Source organism: Elgaria multicarinata, chromosome 7 (genome assembly GCF_023053635.1).
Source record: "Elgaria multicarinata webbii isolate HBS135686 ecotype San Diego chromosome 7, rElgMul1.1.pri, whole genome shotgun sequence".
NCBI lineage: Eukaryota > Metazoa > Chordata > Lepidosauria > Squamata > Anguidae > Elgaria > Elgaria multicarinata.
In genome coordinates, this window is record NC_086177.1 from 26,835,566 (window position 1) to 26,858,442 (window position 22,877).

The window sequence follows — 22,877 nt, forward strand, 5'->3', positions numbered from 1 at the left end:
CTGGATGGCACTAGTCTATATGCATTTGCTTTCACCATTGCATTTCCTGCATTGCATTTCCAGCGTGCAAGGAGTTCTGCGCGGACTATGAATCCGGGAAAGGGGGACTGTCCTTGCTGAGGCGCCCATGGAGAGCTGCCGCCTCTGTCTGCTCCTCAAGGTGCCAACTGGCCATTAATTACTCGGAGCTGGTGGGGTTCCAGACAGCTCCTCCAGGAGGAAGGAGCAGCGCACATTCCTGGCACCAACTGGCTAATTCAATTTACTTCAGCAGCGCTTGCCTCTGTCAGAATATTCATGAGCAGCGGAATGAGTACCACTGGCTCAGGCAGACAGCAGCCACTTAGACCATGAGCAAGCCAGATGAGGTGGGGGGGAGGGGAAGAAAACATTTCCCCCCCAAATAATAATGATAATAATAATAATTGCTTTTCTCCAGTCTCCTGTTCCAAACTAGCTTGAGCTGAAGGAACCACGCTCCCTCCTCCTCCTCCCGCCTACCTGAGGAAAGCGTTTTCAGAAAGCAACGGAGCAGGGAGAAGAAACTAAATACATTCACCTCAGCAGAAGCCACATCTCTGAGAGAGAGAGAGAGAGAGAGAGAGAGAGAGAGAGAGAGAGAGAGAGAGAGAGAGAGAGAGAGAGAGAGAGAGAGGCTGCGCTACTTTTTCGAGAGGCGACGAAGGAGGGAAACGGGACTGTCCAGGATAACTCTTGGCTTTTGTTTTGTTTCATTTTTCCCCCCTCGGGAGAAGGCAGCGTCTTTTAGGCAGCGGGCGGTAAAAGGGTGTCCAAACAGGCAAACACGCGGCCACGGCGAGGCGGGGAAAGAAAACCCGCAGGAAACTCCTGAGCGGCAAACTGCCTCGGCTTGAAGGGGAAAGGGACGAGCCCGCGTCTGCGTTTCGCCGGGCTGCAGGCGGCAGGAGCGAGCCGCCGGGCTGCGCCGGGCACCGGTTGAGAGGCCGCTCCAGGCTGCGCCGGGCTGGAGTTTTTGCCGGGACCTTGCGAAGGCGCGCGCGTGAGGAAGAGCGTCAGCCAGGTCCGGTGCCGCGGGGCTGCCGAGGTGGCGGAGAAGAAGGCATCGCTGCCACTGCGGTGAGGCCACTCGCCGGCTTCTTGGAGAAGGGAAGGACGGGACTGGCAGGCAGGCGTGGGCGAGCCCTTGGCGCGGCGTTCTCCCCGCAACTTCTCTCAGGACGAGCGGAGGAGGAAGAGACGCCGCCTCGCTGGGTAAGGGATGCGCAGTGGCGCTGTAGGGGCAGGCGCGCTCTCCTGCGGAGGGTTCCGCGCTGGGCGGTGTGCGGAGGCGATTGCGCGCGGGCTGCTTTGGGAGCGGAGACGTGGCTGCGCGGGGTGGGGGTGGCGGTGGCGGGGTGGAGACCTCGGCGGAGGGGAATGGGGAGCTGGAGGGGGAGCGAGCGCATACTCAACCAGATCCCTAACTGCCCAGGGTTTCCTTGGAACTAAGGCGAGGCAATCGGACGCAACTAAATAGCCAGCTCTCCTCCTTCCCCCTGCCCGGCAGCAGAGGCTGAAAAGAAAACGGCATCTCCCCTCCCAGCCAAGAAGATCCCAGGTGCGCCTCCTTGCCCATGGTGCCGCCCCGGCTGAGCTTTGCCACTTTGGGGGGCAGGCAGGAAAGTGCGCAAGCCCCGGAAGGCAGTGGATGCCCCTAATCTCTCTCTCTCTCTCTCTCTCTCTCGGCTGGGCAACAAGGAGGATTGGGCCCGTGGTTCTCCCTAAAGAGACAGCACAAGCCACTGCCTCTGCCCGTTGCTCGCCTTCTGGGCAGTGCAGCGTCCCGAGGGTTGGTAACTGAAGGAGCAGCCCTCCCCGCCTCTCACGCACACGCGGATCTGCTCTCTCCTGAGTGGCGCGGATGGGGCGCAGCTAGAACCGTCTTCCACCACACCACTGAGCGAGAGAGGGCCAGTGAGCAGGCACAGGTAGAGAGCCAGGGAGCATCCTTCCTGCACTGCCTGAAGAGGGAGGATGCACAGGTAAGGTAGAGCACCGCAGAAGGAGAGGCCAGGGGAGCAACGAGAGAGAGAGAGAGTTGCTGAGAAAAGTCGAGGCTGTGTGATTTGGGCGGAGGCAGTGGCTGCTCCTGCAAGGGTAGAATTCGCTGGGCAGAATTGTCCGGTTCTCTGAGCAGAATTCCCACTGCTGTACTTTCCACAGGGTGAATTCTGGTGAGTAAGTGAGAGGTTGAGGTGGCTACTTCTTCCACAGACAGCCCTGTACACTGCACCACCCAGAGATAGAAGGGGTAAGTGGTCATAGGTGGCTGCTAGGACTCTGTCTCTGTAGGCAGCACTATGGGCCTAATCTTCCCTGCTGTGAAGCCCAGACAGACTGAGCAAGAGAGTGAGGAGGTAGAAACAGCTGGTGCCTTTCTTGCTTGCACAGTTCCCTATCCCAGAGAGGGAGCAAGAGGAGGGAGCAGCTGCTCCTTGCAAGAGCAGCAGCTTTCTCCATACAATTGCTCAGTGTTTCCTTCTCGGGGCATGAAGGACAGACCAAGGACTGATCTACACCAAGCAGGATATTCCACAATGAAAGCGGTATACAAAAGGCAGGAGCCACACCAAGCAGGGTATAGTGGTATGAAAGTGGTATATGGTATGTATCATGAGCCCCAACAGTTGTCAGTGCACTTCAATACCTCTATAAAGCAGTAGTGCGACTCCTGAATACCGCTTTTATAGTGGAATATCCTGCTTGGTGTAGATGAGCCCCAAGTGACGGTTGCCATTGTCTCGGATTCCTCTCCTACTCTCTTGTTGTTGTTTATTCGTTCAGTCGCTTCTGACTCTTCGTGACTTCATGGACCAGCTCTCCACACCAGAGCTTTATGCCGTTGCCACCCCTAGCTCCCCCAAGGTCAAGTCTGTCACCTCCAGAACATCATCCATCCATCTTGCCCTTGGTCGGCCCCTCTTCCTTTTGCCTTCCACTTTCCCTAGCATCAGCCTCTTCTCCAGGGTATCCTGTCTTCTCATTATGTGGCCAAAGTACTTCAGTTTTGCCTTTAATACCATTCCCTCAAGTGAGCAGTCTGGCTTTATTTCCTGGAGTATGGACTGGTTTGATCTTCTTGCAGTCCAAGGCACTCTCAGGATTTTCCTCCAACACCACAGTTCAAAAGCATCTATCTTCCTTCGCTCAGCTTTCCTTATGGTCCAGCTCTCGCAGCCATAGGTTACTACGGGGAATACCATTGCTTTAACTATGCGGACCTTTGTTGTCAGTGTGGTGTCTCTGCTCTTAACTATTTTATCAAGATTTGTCATTGCTCTCTGGAAAATTCTACCTGCTTGTGCATCCTATCTATTTCGGTGATGCAAAGGGAAGAAGTGGGCTTAGCAGGGCCATCTAGAGGGAGGGAGCAAAAGGCTGCTTCTACTTCATGTCCATCTTTGCCTGCTCACTCACCCTCCCTCACTTGGTAGGGTGGAGGATGGGGTGGACTAGTTGGGCCCAACCTCCACCACTACATGTCCAAGTACTAAGTAAGTGAAGAAGAGGATGAAGTGGCTGCTCCTTCAACGACCAGCACTCTATGCTGCATCGGCCAAAAAGAGAGAGTGCAAGTGGGCAGAGGTGGCTGATCACACTCTCTAGGAATCATTGTGGGCCCAATCCTCCCTGACATGATGCCCAGAGAGAGGGGGCAAGAGAGAGGAGGAAGCAGTAGCACACCTCCGTACTGGCAACACTCAGAGGTGGAGGATGTGCCGTGGGGGGGGGAGGGGGGAGGGAGAGGGTGAACTGGGGGGAATCCGCACGTTGTACTGAGATCGCTTCTAAGCAACCCCAGTGCGGCGTGAAAGCGATCGTGTAACTTGCCTTTGGAAGAGCTGACAAAGAGACGTCTTTGCCGCCGCCGCCGCCGCCACCCACAGACCTCCTCGCCGACTGGCGAGGAGAGCTCGGCTGAAGAAGGCGGGGTTGAGAGCGGAAGAAGCTCTCCACCCTGCCTTCTTCCCCCGAGCTCTCCGTCCCAGCCGGCGAAGAGGTCTGTGGGTGGCGGCGGCGGCGGGAAAGACGTCTCTTCGTCGGCTCTTCCAAAGGCAAGTTACACGATCGCTTTCACGCCGCACTGGGGTCGCTTAGAAGCAATCTCGGTACGACGTGCGGATTCCCCCCTGGAGACTCCTCGGATGGGGTGGGAGGTTCCTCCCCACTTTTTCCCAGTCTCTGCTGTAGAGAAGCAGAAAGGGAGAGAGATAGCAGTTTAATTACTTTTACTATTTGATAGCCTCTCTTCACTGGATCAGCTGCTTTTCCTTCCAAATAAAACTGGCAGTATTAAGCAGTTAGGCCCTATCATAAGCGCATAAAGGACTGTAGCCTTAGTGTAGGTGAATGACAAGAGTAATAATTGCCTCATTTAATTGCCCTAATACCCCAAGCAGGGTATTAAATAGGAAAGTGGATCTCCCCCATCCAATTCACACTTTGCTTATGGGGATTGTAATCCACATTAGTGAATCTTGCTTGTTATTTTGATGCCACTCCCTTTATGATTACGTATTATGAAATGTTGGTGAGGAATTTATTTTTATGTTATTCTGAGGTTGTGTTTTGTAAGCTGAATTCACTTGTTGAAGAAAGGTGGGTTATAGTTGTTAATAAATAAATAAATAATAATAAAAACTCTGCCTGAAGGGAAACATGCAATTTACATATCCAGGTATTGATGCTGGGATCTGAATGGGGGTGCTATCTCAGGGACATATTTAAAAGGGAATGGGCCCTGCAAATGTCAGAGAAGAAGGTTCAGTTTAAAAAATGAAGTTTAACTCATTAGGGAGCCCTATAGGATGGAAACTAAATAGATGTTGGACACCCTAGATGAAGGTCTCTAGAATGGAGAACTAAGCTTAAGGAGATCCTCTAGTGTGGCTGCAGTGGCAATGGCTATTGAAGAAATTCAGATCTGGGCCCAATTCAAGGTGCTGGTTCTTACCTTTAAAGACCTAAATGTCTTGAGATCCCAACATCTGAAGAAGTGTCTCTCTCCACCTGGCCATGTGTTAAGGTCTTCTACTGAGGTCCTGTTCCAAATGCCTTCTTCATTGCAAGTGACTGTTCAGTGGTGGTTCCCCGGCTTTGAAATATTTTCCTAAAGAGGTGTGCCTGTTACCTACTTTTTAAGCTTTAAGATGCCACATTAAGACATTGTTATTTGCCCAGACAGATTTAAATGTATGTAATGCCTCAGTGTTTGGTTTATATTGCTGCCTCTTTTATGTTACTTGTTTTATTGTATTGGGATTTGTATATGTTGTACACTGCCCTGAAATCTTAATAGATTAAAGGAAGTTTTAAAGAAAGAAAGAAAGAAAGAAAGAAAGAAAGAAAAAAGAAAGAAAGTTCTAATGTATGAACAGTTTCATATAGAGAGCTCCTTCTACTAGGTAATATAGAAGTGTAATAAATAAATAAAATATAGCTCAGCTTGTCTGGACAAATGATATTTGAAGAGTGAGTGGAATGATGGAAATAATGGTACCTGGGGACAATGTGAGAGGTCTGTATAAGACCTCTTTAGAGAATCTTCCCCAATCTTTAGATGTCTTGGGCTACAACTCCCATCATCCCAAGTCAAAATGGCCAATGGCTATGCTGACTGGGGCAATACCTGTTTAGTCCAACACATTTAGCGGACATCTGGTGGAGAAGTCTTCTCTAGAAGGTGGGTAGCAGCAATATCTTGGTTGGTTGTGACATCTGTAGACCAAAAGAAAAGGCATAGGGAAGAGATAATTACACAGAGGTAATCTCAACACAGATTACTGTGGGTGCTGTTGAGTGTATTGAGGATATAAACAGGCATTAGAGTGATAGGACAATACATTTGAAAGAGCACTGCACAAGACAAGGTAAAAGGATCATTTGCAGAGATGTGGGGTTCTGTTGAAGGAAACTCATGGGGAGATGACCCTGTGTAAGAATCCTCAATACGGCCTCTTAACCTTCACAAGTGCAAATATGGAAGAATTCATGTAGTCATCTGAAGTACAACATCCTTTTAGAAAGGAGAGCCAGTATATCAATGAAGAGAACTGTGAGAGCATTGAGAAGGGGATGGTATATTCAGGAAGGAATAAGCATCAGCAGGACAATAAATTCCTCTCCCCTCCCTCCACACCCCATACTTTAATTTTACTATAAATATGTGAAAATAAGTGAGTTTTATTAGTAAAGTGACCATATGAAATGGAAGACAGGGCTCCTGTATCTTTAACAGTTGTATAGAAAAGGGAATTTCAGCTGGTGTCATTGGTATGCATGCAGCACCTGGTGAATTTCCCTCTTCATCACAACAGTTAAAGCTGCAGGAGCCCTGCCCTCTTTTGTATCTGGTCACCCTAGAGTGCTCTAGACAAAGTAAAGGGACTCCCTTTTTGGTCGCTTCCTTCTTCCCAAAATCCATTTATGTTCTTCTCTGACCAGTTTATTTGGTGACATTTGGCTGATCATGGACAGTCCTTTCATAAGGTACTTCCAAAATCTGTCTATTTTGCTTCTATATATGAAGGGGGGGAAAGAGGTGGAGAGGATGAAGTTGAGGTAGAAGAAAATAAATGTAAAAAAGATACGGAAGGAAGAGACCCAGTAGCTAGGACATAAATCAGGCAGAATATATGGGGCATTGATGAGAATACTTCTTTTCACCGCTTTTTTTAAAAAATGCCCACTTTAGAAGAAAGAAAAAGAAGACTGAATACTGGCATCCAGCTCTGAAACCAAGGCAGCTGATGCCGAGAGAAGCCAAAGGGTGCAGTTCTTCTTAGTTTAAAAACAGCAAGGCATTCTTTGCCAAAGATTGCTGTAAACACTGAATAAAGATTTCATTGTGGGTTGGTGTGACTAGAATAATTAGTCAGTTAATTGTTCATTCTGATTCAAAGGTGCAGTAATCAGCAAGGCATGGTAAAAAAAAAAGAGCAACAAGTGAAAGAGAGAGGGGGACAACCCTGTAATTTCTAATATTTATTACCTGTCATTATATTTACAATCTGTTTAGGGTTACAAAACCCAGATATCTGAACTTGGCTTTTTTCTTTTTCTTTTTTTCAAAGGCAAATCTTGGTATGGAATATCTATATCTATATCTATCTATCTATCTATCTATATCTATAATCTATTTCAGTTCAGGTTCTCTGGCTCTCTTTTTAATGGAGGGAAAGAAATGTATAGGTGGCTACAGAATGAGCATCTTAAATGGATAGACTAATGGCAATTAATATATTCTTCTTCTCTGCTCACTTTATTGCCAACTCAGCATGGCTAAAAGCTAATGGTGTCAGCTTTTGTGTGCTCTGACACTCTTCAAGCAGGGCTTGCAAGATTCAAGCACTAAACTGTTGGGTGTTTTTAAAAACATTGTAATTATTATGTCTGAAACAAGTTACTTTACAAGAAGATTGCTCTATCAAAAGCCCAACTGGCATTATAAAAAGTTTGTACATCATCACTTACTTATCTTACATGACTTTACAGGAACATGAAATGTTTGCTGATACTTTTAAATCAGAGAAACTATTGTTATTATTTACATAGCACTATCAGTAGTGTTTTGCACTGTAAGCACACACTCACAAATGATTGGTCCCAGCTAAAAAGTCTTACCATTTAAAATCAGACAGTGGAAAGGAAAGAAATGGTGGCAAGAGGCAAGGGTTATGGCGATGGAGTTACAAAACTGCAGTTACACCAATTGCAGCACAATCCTATGCATGTGTATACAGAAGTCCCATTGTGTTGGTCAGTAAATATATTAAGATGTCACTGGTTATGAAAACATGCTGGTGGAGAGGAATGACTGACCAAGGGATTTATTGTAACGGGTTAGTTTTAAGAAAGGATTTGAAGGAAGAGAACTTGAACTCCAGATAGCAGATGGTGTCTTCTTGACACTTGCTGGAGAAAAAAAGGTGGAGTGCGAGTGAAATGTAATTGTAACCTCATCTACCTTATAAGCAGCAACTGTCACCTGTCTGTGAGCATCAACAGGGTGCTACAAGGCTCTGGATTGGAACCCACTAAACCAATTTGCAGGGAAAAGGTGTCATTCAAGAGTCCATAGCCTGCAGGCAATTCTGCTTTTCACAAACTTAATACCCTGTTCTTCTTAATATAAAAAAGCTGCTGTCATAAATAACATTTTTAGATTGGATGCAATACAAACAGAAAATGCAAAATTACTGTGTAGACCAACACATTATTTCTTAAATACTTGTTGGAAGAAAGGGATTTTAAAAATGCAGGGCCTGTACAGACATTCTTGATAATTTCTAAGTTCCAAAAGCATGATGGGGTAATAAAAGAATAGGCCCTACTACATATGGTTGTTCCCTCAAAAGATATTAATGAACAGAACAGCTTGTGTGTATAGAAGTGCTCCCTAAAAGTGATTTAGAACCTGGCCATTTAGACTTTTAAATTTTAAAGCAACATTTTACTTTTATTTGGCCATATATCTCACCTTATTCCCCAGGTTCAGTCGCAATATGTTAACTTTTCTAGCTTCCCTGATCCTGGGATAGATCTACACTAGTACTTTTTTCAGTATTGAAGTGCGCTGATAACTGTTGGGGCATATTACACATCTGACATAGGGGGAAATTGCATTTCCTTACTGTCGCTTCTCCGCTCATACGTTTGTCCCTCATTACTTCCTCTTTCAAAAGACAAAGTAAACAACATGCATGTGGCCCATTCAGTGGGCCATTTTGATCACGCTTCTTCTCTTGTACACAGCAGGAAATAGTGGCAAGTTCTGTTAAAAAAAAAGTCAGATTAAAAGGAGTCTATTTTGCTATGGAAAAACAAGTAGAAGGAGCAGGAGACACATGGGAGTTGGATGCCGCAGTTTAAAGGACGTGCACATATCTGTAAATGGGCAGTAGAGAGCAAGTGATAAAACACTCGTCTGATGAGCCTGTAGGCATTCCGAATACCACTTTTCTAGTGTTATATCCAACTTTTTATTCCATATTGAATAAAACTGAAAAAGATGTCATTGTACATGGTGTGAAGTATAAATGCATAAGAGGGATATAGCATCACCATGATGGGATCCTATCGATATGACACAAGGCCATGTTTGAATGATCATGGGGGTGAAAGAACCCATGATTGGTTCTTTCCCTACCTTTGTGCAAGGCAGTGGTATGACTGTGATATATATGTAATTACCTGCAATTCACTGTACTTATGTCATTTGAACCCAGTGCATGGCATGACAAGGGTGGCTTAGTACCCACCCTACAAGCCCTACTGCAAGCTGTGGTTGTAGGTATGAAGCCACCCCAACCACCCCAAGTTTGGACAATATGGCAACCTGCACAGTGTTGTGGGGCATTAAGTAAATAACGGTTGCATGAAGCAGCACATGCAAGGGCAGGGGAAGAGCCAACAATGGATTCTTTCACTCGTGTTCATCCGAACCTGGCCCTAGTCTCTGAAAATGAGTTTGAATAATAATGCCTTGCTGCACTTTCCAAAGCTGTAGAGGCTTGGCCTTTGGCAGGCCTTCAAGGAATGATAATTTCAAAGCTGAGAGGCAGCCACTAAAAGTGGTTCTGTTTATGTTCTGAAGTGCAAAAACAGAGGCAGTAGTTGCAGTTACCCAGCAAGAAAAAAAATGCGAAACAGCACACAAAGGCACAAAAACTGAGGTAAAAGGACTGATAGAATATGTGAGCATGAAAGAAATTATAATAGGTTAGAGACATATAACACCATACATCATACCATTAGTATACGTATGACAGAGTAAAGTACAAAAACATTCATGTATTTGGTAATGAACATCACAAGAAATTATGAAAGAAATACATGGACCTTTTTTTGTACTTGACTCTGTCATATGTATACTGATGTTATCTTATAGGATGTTATATGTCTCTAACCTATTATAATTTCTTTCTTGCTCACACATTATATCAGTCATTTTACCCCACTGTCTTGGCTGTTACTCAGTTTTTGTGCAGTTTTATGCTGCTTAGCATTTTTTTCTTCCTCTGTATATGTTCTTACAGTCCTGACTTTATGTCTAGTTGATATATTCAAAGAGTGTGTTTCTGGACAGTCATAAAGGTTAATGATGGAGCATAGGGATGAGAGGGGTCTTTTAGGTATGTCAGCACCCTGAATTGAGTATAGACATGCAGACACACAGGTGGATGTGAAATAATTACAGCTACACTGCATGGTTCAAGAGCAGCATGCATTGAAATGATCTCAGTGAAGCTCATTGTTGCAAAAAATTATTCCTGGACCTTAGAATCCAACTATCTTGATGTCATTAGTTGATCTGTCCTGATGTCACAGTGGGCCTGATTGGTCAGCAGTGTTATGTCCCTTCTGTGACATGACAGCAAGTAAGCCATTGGCAAGCAGAGGTGTCATGACATATCTGTCAGCACAAGGGCATTGTAATAGGGGTGTGCAAAGTGGGTCTTCTCCACCTCGAAATTTAATCTAGTGTTTCCCCGCCTCAATTTCTGGAGTAGGTCCCTCTCTCCACCTTGTTGAAGAACCATTCCATTTTTGGATAATTGATACATTCTCGTCAATGGGAATTAACAGAAATGCTTACAGCTCCCTCAGTTTTAAAGATAAACACATGAAAATTGGCACCATGACAACTTTTAAATAGGGCTTTAGGCATGCCAATTTTAGAACAGATCTCTGCATGCAGTGATTTATAGGGATTTTTTAAAAGTCTGAACTCAAATGTCCTGTCTCAGGCGCCTCTCTCGGGGGAGAGGGAAACAAAGCAGCGGGAAAGCACTTAGCACAATAATAAATAAGAAATATCTTAATAAATGTCACAACAGCAGCACACAGCTTGCCCAATCTCAGAGAGGAAAGGAATCTTGCAGGACGAGGAGGCACCCCTCCCCCACTGTAGGTCAGGCACATTGGAGCGAGTCGAGTCAAGGCAACAGCAACAGATTCCCTGTAGGAGGCTACATAGGAGGAGGAGGAGGATGACGACAACCCTCCCACACACACACATACACACTGGAAGCCCAGCCAACCAATGGGAGTAATAGTTTAACTGAGAAATAAACAGCCTGCCTGACTCAGGCGTAGAAGCTTACTCACTGATGATGCCAGCCCAGCAGCACATTCATGCTTTTATGAGTCCAAGCAGAAAGGCACAACCAAGCAACCAGCCCTGCACTCCCTCTCCCACCATGGCCAGAACATGCACAGCAGCAGCAGTCAGTGTTTCCCATGCCTCATGAGGGAATGCTAATCAAAGTGTGCTTTATTAATTGTGTACTGCTTGTGTGCACTGCACAACCCTAAAACATACAAACATACAAGTACAAGAAGAAGACACTTGTAACTTTGAAGCCAAGTGCTGCTGGGAAGGCTCAACTTTGAGGAAGGAGAGCTACAGCATGCCAAACCACTAAGGGGAAATCATGATCATCATTATCACACAACCCAGCCCTGCAAGGTGGGACGGGCAGGCAGATTGGAGGAAAAAGCTCTAACAGAACAGGCAGGCACCCACGTGCACACTGGGGGTGGAACAGGTGAAACAGGTCCCTTTCTCTCTCCTCTATCTGCAGAGAAACGGAGTCGTCTGAGATCTCGTAGATCTCTCTCTCCGCCCCTCTCCCCCTCTAAATCTCACTTTGCAAACAAACACTCACTTTGCACTGTGTGTGCAAAGATAAAAGAATCTCTCTCTCTCTCTGTGTGACCGAAATGAATGCTGCAAGACTAAGAACAGCAATGAGTGTATGGAATCAAGGACCATGAGAAAATTCCCTCCCCCGAACACTGCGATTGGAGGAGAACAGAACACGGTCATGGACAGCATTGTGGTAATTCCTAATTGGCTAGCCACAGATGTCAATAATATAAATTATGAAAACTGCCCCACCCCATCACCCCATGTTCCTTATTGGGAGGTTTTCAATTAGACACACCACACACACACACAAAATGGTAGAATAATTTTGGAGATGTTAGAAGCACCGATTGGGCGTATCTCCACTCTGATATTATTTGATGGGTTTAGAAGCAGCCAATCTCTGCTCTAAAGATTGAATGTTCCGTGGATGTTCATGGTTACCAGATAATTCCCTGGCAGAGTGCACACCCCTACATTGTAATATGCAGATTAGTCAATTACAGAAGGGTGGTTTTATGTTTTTGTTTTAATTTTGGTTTATTTGGTCCATTGTTTTTTCCTTGTATTATTTGTACTTCTTGACAAAACTCAGTAAGTAGTAGCTGTTTTTTTAAAGGAAAAGAAAGACACAGCAGGAAAAGAGGTGAAAGACTGAGGACAAACCACCCTGATAATTTGATTGAAAGATGGTATATAGATCTTAATAATGAAATGAATGCAATAACTAATATGGGAGAATGAAAATAAAATTACTGTTGCACTGATAGACTTGTTTCTAATAAGCTTGTAGAAAACAAGATAGATGAGGGTAGAGAACTGGATGCATCCGCTCACATCATAACCTGAAATGAAGGTTTGTTTGTTTTTAAAATTAAATGAGATTATTTCAATATAATATTAAAATTTGGGTCATTTATCGTTTGGTGTGACTCAGGTGACAGACAAGATTTTATGCCAGGGATTAATTTGGCTTTCAGTGCAGGTTGGGAGAAGCTCATCCACATGGTTATGTCATGCTTAATGGTTTGGTAGTTCATATTTTTTTTAAACAGAGCCATAGTTGTCAAACTTGTCACTATCATATGCTAGAAAAGTGGGAAGTTACTAAGTCAGGGAAAGGAAGCAGAAAAGCTGCAGGCACACATCCATCTTCCAGCCTGAAAGTAAGTTTTATTATTATTTCTGAGCGCAGTTGAACTTTGACATGATTCAGTATGCTGGAGAAAGGGAGCGTCACAAATTGTCTCAGGAATAACTCAATTGTTTTCTTAGGGCTTTTGGCCTGAAGCAACAAAAGCAGCAATACACAGTATGACCTGTATATTCCAAACTCCACAAAGCAAATAAAGTTTTCACAAAACAATAGGTTGCCTGATTATAAGAAGGGTTATGAAGCATGTAGAGAAAAGATACAGTCCTCTGGTAAAGCGCTACAAAGTCTTTTATCTGAACTTCTGTGCTGAAATGGTAAGAGAAGTAGTACTGTGTGAGAAAGCACAAAAATATGTGTGTAACTAAAATATGCCCTATTTGAAGGGGAAATTTCTTTGGTTTTCTTATTTGTTGTTTATTTTGTTAGCACACCGTTTCAAGACACTCTTTTCTCTGAATACATGGATTGAATCAATCAACTTTGGGGGGGGAATAAGTGCAGAGAGCTTTGGCTGTTGGGTGGTATAGAAATGCAATAAATATGCAAATAAATAAATAATTTCTCACATCTTCATGCCCTTTGCACTTGCATATATGGCTGGAGGAACAACTGTACCAACTTCAGTCCAAAATCTTGGGCCTGTGGGTAGACTGTTGATGAATATAAAACAAACTAAAATATAATAACAACTAAAATATAATAACAAAAAGCAAACTAAATTTAATGCAAAACCCAATTTAAACTGCAGAGATCTTCTTTTCCAATAGCTTAAACCTTGCCTCTAAAGTCCATATGGACAGAAAGGTATTGGAAAACTGACTATCCACAACATGTTAATAGGGTTGTTAAGAGGACATTGTCACTGATGTGGCACAGGAAAGGACATCTATTCTTGTTAATATCACAATTGGGTCTTTTATCACCCAGTACTAGAAATAGTATTGAAGACCAGATAATTTATGCTGCAATCCTATGATGCTTACCTGCAAATAATGTATCATTGAATGCAATGAGACTTGCTTCTGAATAAACATGTATAGAATTGCACTGTTAATCTAATGTGGCTTTGGGATGATTTTAATCCTTGTTTCTTAAACAACTCTGTAGATAGTAACAGATGTGACATGCTTAAAAAACGATGATCCTAGCAAAATCTTAGTCCATCCTAATTTATACACACACTGCCCACATGTGAGGTGTATCTGCATTTATGTGTGCCAGTACATTCCAGCATTTAGCTCATTATTATCTTGTGCAAAGGAGGGATTTGTACTGTTCAGTACATCTTAATAATGAGATTGCTTTGTCAAAGGCATAATTGTTATTCATGACAAGCAGGCTCACAATCACATTCCATCCCTGTAAGTATTGCATCTCAGGCCAATTATGGCTAAAATACTGCATGTGTCAACTAATTAAATGGTAATTAATAAAAAAGATAATTTCATTCCATGGCAATGTCTACATCTGATTGTCATAACAGAATACGTTGGGCAGATGGCTGAATGGTCAAACATGGCAAATTATGATTGCAGCAGTTGTGCAGAGCATCTGGGAACAGTATTGGCCATTAACCTACAAGTTTTTGAGGGCTGATTCACAATTTACTCTTTGTACTTGGATGGGCATAACTGAATACAAAGTACATTCACATTATGTCAATTGTGAATTGTCAATTTCCTCCACAATGTACACACAGAGGTAGGGGACAGAGCTCTTCAGATCACCACTCCATTTATATTGGTCAGAAAAGCAACCATTTATTAGATATATTTACCATTCATAGTAGACCCAGTGTTCATGTATTGGATACTCTGGATTTGAACATGATGTTGGAGCAAGACGATGGTGTAATGGGAAAATATATCTGGGGTTGAGGACTAGACACTTTTTCTTGATATGGAGTGTGACACGGAGCCAGTGCAGGAAATTTAGAGCAGCGATAACAAGTGATGAGAAAGAGAAAAGAAAGGAAGGCACACAAAGAGGAGAGACTCATTTCAACAAAAGATGATTAGGAGCATCCTGGACAGGGTTGGGAAGAGTTGCAAGTTATTATAAAATTGCATGTACTGAGAAGAATGGGACATGTCACTATCCAATAAAGTAGTATAAAAGATGTCTTTATCTTGTTCAATTGAATATGCCAAAGGGACTTCTAGAAGGGGGGAGTCCCCAGACATCATAGTTTTTACCCTTTAACTACCGAAATCTTGTGTATGATTAGTGTTGTTCAGAACCATCTAGGACTTTTTATTCCTGTGCAGTACTGCAACAAATTTAAATTTTGTTTGACTTGTATAGGAAATGAAAGTTGACAAGTAACTCAAAAGATAATTGCTAACTAATTAACACCAAGACTTCATTTACGATGCTGTTTCTCTCTAAACACATACCATACTGTAGGGCATTGGCTCACAACCATAAAGAGGTGGCTGTGTGTGTGTTATCAAAGTTTGCTATGTCCATAGCTAGATGGGATGATATCCCGGAGATCGTCCCTGTGCGTCCACATGACACACAGGGGATCCCGGGAGCAGGGAGGGACGATCCCTCCCTTTCCCTGGGATATCACCCTACCCTTTTTTCTTGATTTTTCTGCAGTCTCGGGATGAACCTGAGACCGCAGAAAGTGTGGTCCACCGTCACGGTTTGTCCCAGCTCCTCGCAAGTAACCACAAGGAATCGGGAGCCGCACATGGGGCACAGAGCTCCTCAGGAGCTCTGTGCCCATCGGGGGTGGGGTGGGGTGTACAAAAAATTAATTAAAAAGAACACGATTTGCACACAAGCGCTCATGCTCTCCATCTCCTTTAAAAGAAAAAATGGCGGACGCGATTGTGCCATTACACCCCACATGTATGTCTAGGATTTGTAAGTCTATTGTGTTTGGAACGTTGACCTGAGTGGGTGGAGATTGAATATCTTAGGAGTGGGGAGGAGGATATATAAGGGAATGACTTAGGTGATGGGGGGGTGTTTTTAAAGTACTTTGGTTCGAGGAAGAATTAGAGGATCAGGGTAAAGAGGGTTGTTTTGAGTGTAGTGGGCAGATAGTCAGTTGGTGTATATTAAACAATCCTGATAATAAAGAGGGCTCAAAAGTGAAGGTGTGAGAGAAAGGAAAGTGTGTATGAGAAGAGAGAAAGGATTGGATGAGAGCTTTTAACAAGGGTCTGAAAAGTTTTATTATGAAACAAAGTTTGTGAATATTGAAATATTTTTTTTTCAGTTTCTTTTACTACCACAAAAATCCCATGTGTCTCCTTGGCATTCATCATCTGCAGTTACATACATATAACACCCGTTCTGACATTAATTCACCATCAGCACATATAATTCACTGCGCATTATTTTATTCCTGAAATTATTCCTGTTTAACCCTTTTCTCCACATAGTTTGTAGAAAGGTGGTGTTCGTCCCTCACCTCAGGCTCATAAAGTGGTGGTGCTTAGCTTGAGCAGGGAGTGTCCACAGACAGGCCTGTTGTAAAGAGCCTGTGTCATGGCACAGCGATGTCATGTGCTGCGTGTAAACCAGGGCGACGATCTTGCGATCATAAAATCACAAGATTGTCTCCCTCCAACCCCCTTGTTTATCTGAAGCCTGTGTTTCAAGAGAACCACCTTGAACTGTTGCCTTTCTTCCTGATTAGTAATGAGTATTTGCTACTCCAAAGTGTTGGGGGCAGAATTTGAACTAGTAGATGCTTCAATGCACTGTATATTGGTCTGATGCTTACCCAAAGTGATTTCTCTACCTAAAGCTTCACCTCCTTACTTGTCAGCTGGAAGGCCAATTACCACCTTAGCATTTCCCTCCTAGCTTGACTGTAGCTTTCAGCCCAGGGGATAGGATGTGAATTCCTTGGCTCAACAGCTTCCACAGCAAACTTCCCCTATTCATATAATACACTATAAGTATCAAAGCCTACCTATGCAATGCTTCTGTGGGTCAGTTGACTGGGTCACATGAGTTCTATGTAGGTCAGCATATACTTACCACAGATGACATTAACAAAGTCCTATTTCTTAGAGTGTGCATGCAATCATCACATGCGAAGACAGTGGTCTGACAGTGGTCCATTCAGAGGACCGAGTTTAGGGGGCAGGGAGGACTCTCACCCCTGTGGTAGCTTGTTTTTGTATCACCCTAACAAGAAGTAAGGAGAATCAGATGCAATGTGTGGTGAAATAGTCTACATAAATAAAGACAACTAACTGCTGTGCACATACAACCGTGTGAAGACCAGTAAACTAATGCCTGCCCACATGGTGAGAATTGTATAATGCCCTTACTTTCCCCCATTCCCATTCAGTAGTGGACTAAAGAACATAGGAAAACATTCCTAATCATGTGTGCAAGCACTACAGATGACCAGTTCCTGCCTTGATGCAGATTTAATATTTTGCTCCTAGAAAGGATACAGCAGGCAAGGGCTGGATGCAAACCATCTGTTTCTTTGCTCCCTGTTTGGTTCTTACAATCTGTGCCTCCTTTCTCTCTTCCCTCCATTTTTCCATTCTCCTCTTTCCTCTACTTCATACTCTTTCTTTTCATTGGGGCCTTCTAGGGACAAACCTGCGAAAAACAAACTAGGAATGAACTGCAGTTATGAAGTATATTGCACACCCTTTCCTTGAGACAACAAAATGTAAATAAAATGAATCAAAATTAGTTTCAAAATCCTCAAATCTCCTAAATCGCCTGTTCTGTCTCACACTTCTTCTTATAGTCACAGAGGCACCTGAAGGTTTCAAGTGACATATCTTGGAGAACCCTGCCCTGTCCTTCATAATCAGTGTCATCTGGGCTTTCTAGTCCAAAAGAGAGCATAGCATCATTCACTGCTTGCTGAGCCTTGGCAAGTCTTGAGCTGCTTCCAACATTTTGCATCTTTGAGAACAGCTGAATCTGCTTGCATGTCTACAATGTGTAAAAGATTTGACTATCTGGAATGCCCGTTTTCTCATGTGTTAACTGTACCCCCCTTTTATAGTCTGCGTGCATATTGTTTCTATTTTGTTTGCCTAAAACATGTCCAAGCAGAGGTTTGCATGCCAGGAAGAGTGCTGGACAGGTGGTTTGTCTTGTATTGGCTTTGTTTCCTCTTAATAGTTTAAAGGGTGATGCTCCTGTTATTGAGTGTAGAGTAGGCCTGGTAGCAGAAATTGTTTCTTGTAAAGAATCTTCCCACGGTGCCGTTTGTCTACTAGCAAGCTATAGACTCTTTTGTCCATCTTTTCATTTTATCAAACAGGCTGTTAACTCTTGGATGGTACAAAGAAATAGGGTTTTGCTTGATGCCAATACTGTAGAAGTAAATTCTACAGAAATCCTTCCTGCCAAAAATGGAAGACATGAATTTAATCACCAATTGTACAGTGGTAATTGAATTTTGAAAAACAGTCCACCATTGCTAAGGCAAATCTTTGTACTACTGGCAAATAATGGGGATAGCCCCATTATATTTGATAGCCCCATATTTATTTATTTATTTATTACATGTTTATACTGCCCAACAGCCATGATTCTCTTGGCATTTCACAATTAAAACCACAATATACAAAAGTCAGAATTTAAAACTTAATTCTTTTTTAAAAAAAATGTCATATAAAACCAGGAAAATTTATAAACCAAGGAAAGCTTGTCTAAAATTATGTGTTTTCAGGAGGCATTTGGCTCAAAGGGATAGTCAACTGGTGTGAAAAGAGTACAGTACGACTTCTGTGTCTTGTCACGTTGTGCAGATGCATGAAATACATTTTTTTGTCTCCTCAACTTATCTATCTTTGGCTACCAAAAGTCTTCTCTCAGGCCTTAGCTAGACCTAAGGTTTCTCCTGGGATCATCCCGGGGTCGTCCCTGCCTGCTCCCAGGATCCCCTGTGTGTCATTTACATGAACAGGGATGACCCCAGGACGATCCCGGGATAAACCGTAGGTCTAGCAAAGACCTCAGTCACCATTGTGTTAGCTCTTTCCCAGCTGACCCTTCCCAAGACAATTGACTCATATGTTACTATAAATTTGACAGAACAGCCATACCATCATTTCTCACATGACATCTACCTTGGTTAAATTATAGGCAATTAGAACAGTGGACTAAAAAGTGGGTAAGAGATAATGGAGATTGTAGAGAATTAACGAAGTTTGAGGAACTAATAGTTAAGAAAGAAAATGAAAGGGAGAAAAGAACAGTGTTAAAAGGGTTGATGAGTGAAATATATAGAATATTGGTGGAGAAAGGGATGGTGGATAATTCGGGTAAAATGGTTTGGGAGACAGATTTGAAGGTACAAATAGGACAACAGGGTTGGGAGGGATTATGGAAACAAAGAGCGTTGAGAAATATGTCAGTAAGAATAAAAGAGAATTATTTAAAAATTGTATGGAGGTGGTACCTAACTCCGGTTAGATTGAATAAGATAAACAATCAGCAATCAGAAAATTGTTGGAGAGGTTGTGGGGTTAAAGGAACGTATTTGCATATGTGGTGGGAATGTAACTATGTTCAAAAATTGTGGAAGATGGTGTTTTTGGAGATTGAAGAAATTGTGGAAATGAAGATAGAACGAACACCAAAAGTTGCATTGCTGTCACTATTTGAAGAAGATTTTAAATGTAAAAAGGAAATTAAGGAACTGATAACGAATTTGCTGACTGCAGCAAGATTGATTGTAGCTAGGAACTGGAAGATCCAAGGGGAATATTCTATTGAAGAATGGTACAAAGAAATATAGGATATAGCTATTAATGATAAGTTGACTTGTAATATTAAATGGAGGAAAGGTATAACCAAAATAAATGAGTTTGAAGGAATTTGGAAACAGTTCCTAATATTTGTGTTTTCTAGGGGAAGTGGGAAACCGCCAGCAGAAGAAAGCATGAGATTTTGGAAGCAGGAATAGATCCTGAGGTGGGGGGGGGGGGCACTTATATGTTAAGAATGGTTATATTGTATGATAGGATAGGTAATAGATAATATTTACTCAATATATATGTATTCAACATTTATTTAAATGTATGTAGTATGTTGTGGTGTTGTTCTTTTGTAAGATGTTTATTTTGTGTTTTTAAAATAATTTAAAAAAAAAAAAAAAAGATAAACCTGGAAAATATATTGAAATGGTCATATGTTTTCAGATAGACAAACAGATAGATAGCAAATGATAACTATATTTGGCAGTACCATCTTTAATTACCCTTTATCTCATTTCAATTCTTGGTCTTTTTCTGAAACTGAAACTATCCCATGAATGCCTGTGTATTCCTCTCCTCATCAGATTTCACTTCATCTCTAGATAAGGCATAGGGAAGTGACAAAAGCAGTCAACAATCACAACCTTGGCTCCCAGAAGATCATAGAATCATAGAATAGTAGAGTTGGAAGGGGCCTATGAGGCCATCAAGTCCAACCCCCTGCTCAATGCAGGAATCCACCTTAAAGCATCCCTGACAGATGGTTGTCCAGTTGCCTCTTGAATGCCTCTAGTGTGGGACAGTGTGGGACAATTGGTTCCATTGCCATACTGCTCTAATAGTCAGGAAGTTTTTCCTGATGTCCAGCCAGAATCTGGCTTCCTGTAACTTGACGGGATGATATCCCGGGATCATCCCTGTGTGTCCATTATTCTATGACTTGCACTCTGGGATGATGGAGAAGAGATCCTGGCCCTCCTCTGTGTGACAACCTTTCAAGTATTTGAAGAGTGCTCTCATGTCTCCCCTCAACCTTCTCTTCTCCAGGCTAAACATGTCCAGTTCTTTCAGTCTCTCCTCATAGGGTTTTGTTTCCAGACCCCTGATCATCCTCGTTGCCCTCCTCTGAATCCCCAGCAGCTTGTCTGCATCCTTCTTGAAGTGTGTTGCCCAGAACTGGACGCAATACCCAAGATGAGGACTTATCACTGCCGAATAGAGGGGGAACAAGTACCTCACGTGATTTTGAAGCTATATTTCTATTGATGCAGCCCAAAATAGCATTTGCTTTTTTTTTGCAGCCACATCACACTGTTGGCTCATATTCAGCTTTTGATCTACAACAATTCCAAGATCCTTCTCGCTTGTAGTATTGCTGAGCCAAGTATCCCCCATCTTATAACTATGCATTTTGTTTCTTTTTCCTAGGTGTAGAACTTGGCATTTTTCTCTATTAAATTTCATTCTGTTGTTTTCAGCCGAGCACTCCAGCCTATCAAGATTGCTTTGAAGTTTGTTTCTATCTTCCAGGGTATTAGCTATCCCACACAATTTTGTGTTATCTGCAAATTTGATAAGCATTTCTTGCACCTACTCATCCAAATCATTAATAAAATGTTGAAAGGCACTTGGCCCAGGACTGAGCCCTGTGGTACCCTGCTCATTACCTCTCCCCGAGTTTGAGAAGATTCCATTGATAAGCACTCTTTAAGTCCAATTCTGTAGCCAACTGTGGATCCACCTAACAATTGTTCCATTTAGCCCACTTTTAGCTAGTTCGTTAATCAGAATGTCATGGGGCACTATGTCAAAAGCTTTGCTGAAGTCAAGATATATTATGCCCACAGCATCCCCACAGTCCACAAGGAAAGTTACCGAATCAAAGAATAAGATCAGATTAGTCTGACAGGATTTGTTCTTGACAAATCCATGCTGGTTTCTAGTAATCACTGCATTTTTTCAAGGTGCTTACAGACTTGACTTCTTTATAATCTGCTCCAAAAATTTCCAAGGAATGGATGTCAGACTAACTGGTCTTTAGTTCCCAAGTTCCTCCTTTTTGCCCTTTTTGAAGATAGGGACAACATTAGCCCTCCTCCAGTCGTCCGACACCTCACCCGTCTTCCATGATTTTACTTGTATTGTTCCCATGGGTCCTGGAGAAAAATCCAGTGGGATATGTTACATTGCAGGAAATATTGCAAAGGCACCCACAACTCAGGGTTGATTGCTGAGTATGCAGAGCAAAGAAAATGAGGCACTATATTAAGCCTCCCCAACCTTTTTGGACTTGTGGGCACATCTGGAAAATGAGAAACTGCTGTGGGCGCCATCACAAAATACCCAACCAGTGGATCGCTGCTTTGGCATCTACCCGTCACTTCTATGGATCTTAGGCTGTGTCTTACTCAGCAAAACCTCTTGTTTCATCTCTATTGTATCCTGCAATGGCTATTGCAACTTTTAAACCTGCTTTGGCAATGTTCAGTAGTTGCTCCTTTTGGGGAGACAGTATTACACAGATAAATTTTGTACTGGAACGATCTTTAATATTAATTGATGATCCACTCCATTAAACAGTTAGTATAATTTAAACAGAAATACAATACATCTCTCCAGAATGGGGAAGGCTGTGACCAGAAAGATCTGTGTGCCAACTCAGTCTATTGCCCGGTGCAGCTTTTGATGGGCAACTTTAAGGTCCCTGTTCTCCTGGCTTCTTGTGGTTCTTTGTCTTTAAGCCAGACTTGGAGTGGACGGCCCTTCAAATATAATTTCTGTTTCTTTTCCCTTTTATTTCTCTCCTCCCTTCATTTTCCCTTTCTCTTCTTTCTCTCCCCCTCCCACCTTTCTACTGAGGCTCTTTAGGGACTAATCTCTGAAAAACAAACTGGGAAGGGGATTGGCACTACAAGGATACAACAGCAGGCCACGTAATATTAACACTATATTCATCTATATTCACCCTCAAAGAAAAGAAGGAGGCTCTCTCTGTATGTACAAAAGGCATTTAGCATTTAGTCATTTTAAAATAAACCTTTTAGTTTGCATCTAAAATGTAAATGATTACACCATGTGACAAGGGCCGTGCATTGTACACAAACATATTTTTGTTCCTTCAGTGCATTTTTATTTATGGCTTGAAAAAATGTTCTAAACTGTACCATCTTCAGCAAATGACACAAAGGAATTTCAGTTTTAGATCCCAAAGTACATATTGACACGATGGATCATACTAGCAAAGGAAGCAATGTGTTTTCTCATTTCAAGGCTGTGTGGATGAAAGGAGCATTTTGCACAAATCCAATAACAATTCTCTTCAAATTCATCTTTTATGCTATTATTCAAG

The 22,877-nt window shown here is 42.8% G+C and overlaps 1 long non-coding RNA gene across 1 annotated transcript in view; it reads left to right on the plus strand.

Moving 5' to 3' along the window:
- The first annotated feature begins 1,206 nt into the window (after positions 1 to 1,206).
- The window catches only part of LOC134401384 (uncharacterized), a 126,111-nt gene continuing 104,440 nt past the window's right edge, over positions 1,207 to 22,877 (plus strand). The window contains exon 1 of the long non-coding RNA XR_010025649.1: positions 1,207 to 1,233. This is a non-coding gene — a long non-coding RNA (uncharacterized LOC134401384). The remainder of the gene's footprint in view (positions 1,234 to 22,877) is intronic.